Source organism: Melozone crissalis, unplaced genomic scaffold (genome assembly GCF_028551555.1).
Source record: "Melozone crissalis strain CALT ecotype California unplaced genomic scaffold, PUWL_Pcris_2 ptg000019l_1, whole genome shotgun sequence".
NCBI lineage: Eukaryota > Metazoa > Chordata > Aves > Passeriformes > Passerellidae > Melozone > Melozone crissalis.
The window spans coordinates 12,280,006-12,285,306 of NW_026535797.1; positions in this window are offsets into that span (position 1 = coordinate 12,280,006).

The following is a 5,301-nucleotide window of genomic DNA, read 5'->3' on the forward strand; positions in this document are numbered from 1 at the left end:
ATTCTGCAGGGAAAGTCAAACTCAAATCTAGCAGGGAAACTGGAAAAGAAACTGTGCTCTTGGAGTAGGATGAGACATTGATCATCCTCACATCTGCATCCAGTGTGCCTAAAGAAAAGTCACTGCTAAAGATCACTGTTTACAGCAGTGGTCATCTCAGGAGATGTTTTTCTGGCTCAGTGATTGATCTTGCTAGGTTTCATGTGGTAATAGCTGTAGATCTTTAATTTTATGTGAACTTGGTAACACCTAGAGAAAGGACACACAAACAGGAGGATTTGCCTGTCCTTCCTGGCAGTGCTGGTGCATCTTTGTCTGTGAATATATGTTCCTCAATTTGGACAGCTTTCCCACTACTAAAGCACTCCTCCCCATTCTCTGTAATGTTCAGGAATGGGGTCCTGCATCCCTTGCCCACTAGTTGTCAAGCATGTCTGCATTCCTCTGCATTCCCATCTGTGCTACTGATGTCTGCTGTTGCAGTTTCTCTTCAGACCAGAATTTTCAAAATCAGCTACTATTTTGCTGTTTCAGTTGTTTCTTAGATCACAAATGGTAAAACATAAATTCGATGCTTTGGAAAAGAAAATACAGAAACCATTGAGACCCACTGTAATCTCCTCTGCCTGTTGCTTTTTGTGTCTTTTATTCTTTGTCACTTTTGGGGTAAAATATTGCCCATTTCTGTGCTTACAGAAGAACACAAGGCATAGATGAAACAACATTAGCCTAAAGAAGGTTACCATGCAAGATGTTTGATCTGGAATAATTATGTGCAACAGTTAAAAAGCAAAGTTGTTCAATATTTATGCTTGGAGAGAGCTTGCTGCTGCAGGGGCTTGTCTGTTTAATTAATCTGTTTAATTTATGGTGTGGAGGTGAGACCTTTAACTTGAAAAGAGTACAAAAGATTGAATTTATCCTTTTTTCCTCTGCACCTTCCCTGTAACAGTTGAAACAGCAGACTCCCAGGAGGCAGCTGTAGTGGTAAAGCCCTATATAAGGATTGACATAGCAGGGAAAAATAAACCATATGCATGAGGAAAGCCAGTGAGTAGCCCCATGTGTGCCAGCTCTCTGGTTTGTTATATTATCTGCCTCACTCCAAGCCCTGGCTGCAGTGAGATATAGGCTAAGAGAAAGGCTTGACAAAATATTTGGCATTTGCATTCAGAGGCCCTGGAAAACTCTGGCCTTAAAGAGACGGTGAGTTTGTTCCTAGTAGAGAACTATGCATGAATCATTCATTTGCTCTGTGTTCCCCACTTGCTGCAGGACTCAGTAGTTGGTTTCCTCACAGATTTCCCTACTCCTCACATTGCTGCTCTGCTCTGACTCAGGTACCTTCTAGTCAGATCTTAATATGGGCCCTGAAGGGGTGCTGAAGGGGGATGTACTTGTGCAGAAGGAAATAGAAGAGGATTAAAGAAGAGTTGTAGAGTGTTTATTCCACACTCCCTCCCCACACCCTGAATATCTCTGTAAATCAGGGAAAGAAGGAGGATACTGAGTGAAGTGCTACTGAGGGGAATTGAAACTTTAATTTATGCCTATGAAAAGATCTGGTTGGCCACTGGGGAGATTTGCTTTTAAATTCCTGCTCTGATTGTTGATGAGTTTGAAGTGATGCTTAAAAACAAGGCTATCTGTGGAAGAAGTAGCTTGGAATATTGACTCCTAAATTCAAATTCACTTCAGGAATTGCCCACAATCAAGCAGTACATATGGTTAAATTGCTTATTTGGCATGAATTTAAGGATATTTTAAAGGAAAGTATGAGGTGTTTCAGACCATGTGGAAGAGCATGGCATCTAATTTATGAGACTGTCTTGGCCATTTTCTTGAAATGTTCTGTATTAGCAGAAGCTTATTTTGCTGGGAAAGGGTTAAAGAAACAGTGCTAGCTCAATAGGAAAGGTGATCTCTCTTAAGTTGGAAGAAAGACCCTCGTTCTCCTGAGGATGACAGCTGAGTGTGTGGGCTGGATGAGTTCGAGGAGAAAAAGAGTTTGGAGATCATGTTGCTCTTTAGGATCTCTTTAAAATAAATTCATACCAAAATAGGATTACGTCTTCAGCTTTGCAGTTTGTGTAGTTTCATGTGCAAATTCTGTTGCCTCCAACTCTGAGGCTGCACTTACTGTGTTTTAAATGTGTTTCTTTGTGCGAAGTTTGCCTAAAATCCCTGTCCGCTGATTTTCTATGCTTGGAGGTAGAAAGGGCAGACACTTGTGTCTGCTTCAGTCCTGCTCCTGTTGCAGTTTAAAAGCAGTGAACAACTGCAAAGCCTTGGAGATGAGGTGGAAGGAGCTTATCTCAGGAAACATGGGTAAGTTATTCTGGAAAAAACCTGTCCCTGGAAGTTTTTAAATTGATCCTTGCTGGGAGTTCTCAACTCTTGTGATGGAGGGTGTGTTCTGATGGTGTTTGTCCCCTAAGAACAGGAAAAAGGGATTTTTCTCAGATGAGTTGTCTCAGGGAAGTAAGATGAATAAACACAAGGGAGCCTATAGTTTTTACAAGAGTGAAAGGTTAAGCTAAAGTTAATGGAGGAGCCTAGATTTAAGCTACACAGATTCTGACTATTTCTACAGAATAGCTGTGTCTTAAGCTTGCATGCTTTATTTTTTCCACAGTAGCCACCCAGCCCAGGTTAACACTCTGGTTGAGAGCATTCCCTCTTGCACCTACAGGGAATACAGGATGCATGTGCCTGCACAGCAGTGCCCCAGGAGCTGTGGGAGCACAGAGCTCACTGTGGGCTGATTTACCCATTCACTCAGTATCTCTACAGTGTGCTTCTGTGACAGCAGTCTAGACATACCCATGTTGGTATAAGTCACCTTTATGTAAGTCCAACTACACACACTAGGGCTTTTACTGCAAATAAACTGTCTCTCTGTTTAAAGATCATATCCTTAACCAACAGAGTCATATCATGCACACTGTTAAAATTCTTAGACCACACCTATGAAATATTGTGCACAGCTTTCAGTGAAAGCATGCTTTCTTGTTTTGTTTAATTTGAAAACTCATTAGGCAACACAATTATTACTGGTTTATTAAAGGACTTAGAAGGTGGCACTTTAAAGTAGGACTGACAAGTGAGAATTCATGTTGTAGAACTGCTTCATGGCCAGTTCCAGTTTCCATAGCAACAGTTACGGCAGTAAAGGTAGGTAAGGAAAACAGAATTTTTAAAAGGAGTCAGCATTTCTAAAATACCTCTAAAAGGTAAGTTTCCATAGAAATGCAGCACCTGAGAATAAAAATTACCTAAGAATCTCAATATTCTATTCTAGCAAAATGCACAGTGTTTGCTTTTCTGGTGAGGAAACAAAGGAACAGCTTTACCTTCAGTCCCTGCCCTCTGCTTATGTGAGAGAAGAGATGAGGTTGCTTCATGCCTCAGTTTTCCCCTTCTGTAAATTGGGAATAATACAACTCCCTGTGTAGGTCATAAGCCTCAATTTTTTGTAATCCTAGTCATTAAAAGCTCTATGGGAGCTATTAGAGAAAAACAGTATGGCTGTGTAGGAGAGAGTGAATGGATAGATGCTGGAGTGGGACTTAGGAAAAGTTGTTCTTCTACTAGTACTAATAGCTTTGTTTTTTTCTGCCTCTCTTTCCATGCATGTTGCTTTGCTTGTCTTGTCATCTTTCTCTCCAAGGCCTATGAGGCAATGATGGTCTCCCTCTTTTTATTTTTATCCTATTTTTTCTGGAATCCTGTTTTCTCTCATGACTTCTTAGATGGCTTCATAAAAATGGAAATCCAGATAAATAAGTTCTGAGTATTCTTGTTCTGAAATTGTTGGATTGTAAATTTGGACCCATGAGGACAAGCATTTTACACAACCTGCCTGGGAAATAAAGCTTTACTTTCAAAATAATAAATTACCAAGTTAAATATTGGTGACATGACTAAAAGCTGTTCCTGTTTTGGATCTGCGTATACTTGTGTATTCCAGTGATGAACAACATAAATAGGACTTGCTAATTCATTATTCAAAGTGGGAATTGATCAATGAGCAGCCAGTGAGGCATAGAGCCACACAGAGAATTACAAGACAAAGTACTGGAAATCTGTTTGTCAAAGAAATGCTGTTTGGTTTACTTTGAGAGTAAGCTGATCCTGTGGGGAAAAGATGTGCCTAGCAAAGATTTGTATCTTTATACTTACCTCTAAATGGGAAAGGGAGCAAGTTCAGATCCCATGGGCACCCTGAATTTTGAGACTTCCTGTCAGTGCAGCGCTATGTTCTTTACTGCTGTCTTTCAGCACAGTCTCCAGTCCTCCTGCCCCAACCCTCCAGGCTAGAGCAAAAAAAATGTTCAGTCACAAAGATAAAAGAATAGTTACAGTAATTGGTTACCATCCTCCAGGAGTCCCAGCATTACAGCCACATTTTTGTGGATCCTTGTGGGCAGCAGGGAAATGCTGAGCCAAGGTTCTTGGGTTTCATTCCCAGCAACATACCCTGTCAGGCACAGAGACTTTCCCCCCAATTTCTTTCATCTATTCCTGAACTCCACTCTCCCCTCTGGCTCAATTCTCGGGCCCTTCATTTCATTCACAGTCACAGATCCTGTCAAAATCCCTTCCTCTATTTTGTTCCCTTTATCTTTCCTAACTCAAATATCCTTGTCAAGATTTGGTAGTTGAAACTTTCAGAATGATTCCCTTGCCAAACTGACTTGACACTGTTCACAGCCCATTGTGATTCCAGCAGGTTGTCCTTTGCTCCTTGTCTAGGCACCAGAAGAGGCAACTTTCTTCTCAGTGTAGTTTGCAGCAGGAAAGAGCTGCAATTTCAGGAAAACAACTCTCTTTCCGCCCCACCCTCCTGAAGATTTAGTAGCACCCTAAATATTCTAGTGGTGGTGGGGGTTTTTTGCAGGTATCCAAGTACAAAAAAAAAAAAAAAAAAAAAAAAAAAAACCCACCAAAAAAACCCCACCACATCTAAAAAATAAGTTGTGTCTTGCCCAAGCCTTAACAAGAAGTAGTCACACCCCTGATAGAAGCTATCTGCCTCTCCCTGCCACTTTCATGTCCTTGCAGATCTCATTGCAGACATGATCTGTAAAGTTGATGTGGACTTGTAGCCTGTGTGTCTCTCAGTTAGTGTCTCTTTTCAGCCTGTTTTTTTCTGAGAAGTTGTGACTCTATTCTGATGTGATTGTACTGTGTGTCTGGGCATTTGTCAACCTCTGTCCCACCACCCCAAGTGACTTTGGCTAGCTAAGATGTGTAAAGGACCCTGAACTGTTTTGGTCTGGCACATTTGTAGGAAATGGA